Genomic DNA, 1005 nt, shown 5'->3' with positions numbered 1-1005 from the left:
CGTTGCTTCAGGTATCAATTATATTTTAGTATTAATTGTTAATTATTTATTTAATTTATTTATGTTGTATTTAATTGTTAGTATTAATTATTTAATATTTTTATTTGTAACAGTGCTGGATTTACGAATATTTTCCGAATATTTGTAATAGAGGTGATCAGGGTGCTGACGTGGAATGTTTTGCCCGAATGAATAGATGGTGCTATAAGCAAGGCAAGCATAAGGTCCACGAATACAGAAGTATTATTGATGCATTGACACCTGCAGATGTTATATGGAGACCATGGGAGAATCACAGGGGTGTCATTCCTTTTGATGATATCACACTTTATACTGGTCACATTCGATTATGCAGCACTGTAGCGAAATATCTACCAGAGAGGTGTTTGAGACAATTCGGATATATCCAGTATATTCCTTCACCGCCACTTCCAGATCCTGCTAGATTATTTGATGTAGATGTGGAATGGTTGGGATATGTGACGCCAGTGACAGAGCTATTTCCCAAGCTTCGTCCAGCTACATATCCATCTGAGTGTGAAGATGGATATTTGGAGTGGTTCTATCAGGTGTCTCATCCACTGCTGGTGCGACCAGATGGTGTACCTCAGGTCCCACGTTATAGTGTACCGCCCACCAGTGCAGATGCTTCTAGTTCACAGCCGCCACCTATCCTACAGCAGATCGGTGATCTTATACAGCAGGGGTTGAGTGAACATCAAGCTAGTCCAGATGATGAGTTGTATAGGCACTTTTATAAAGCTTTGTATTTATCACGTAGTCGCACTAGTTAGTAGTAACACTTTTGTAACTGTTGTTATGTAGGTTATTTTATGAACACTTTTGATGAACTATTATTATGTCGGTTATTTTATGAACACTTTATGTTAGTTATTTTATTAATTATTGTAATGTCGGTTACTTTATTAATTATTGTTATGTTAGACTCACCCGTCTCTGAATAGTTATTTTATTAATTATTGTAATGTCGGTTACTTTATTAAT

This window comes from Cicer arietinum, chromosome 8, assembly GCF_000331145.2.
Source record: "Cicer arietinum cultivar CDC Frontier isolate Library 1 chromosome 8, Cicar.CDCFrontier_v2.0, whole genome shotgun sequence".
Lineage (NCBI taxonomy): Eukaryota > Viridiplantae > Streptophyta > Magnoliopsida > Fabales > Fabaceae > Cicer > Cicer arietinum.
The sequence above is the reverse complement of the archived record's forward strand: the minus strand, read 5'-3'. Positions refer to the sequence as shown.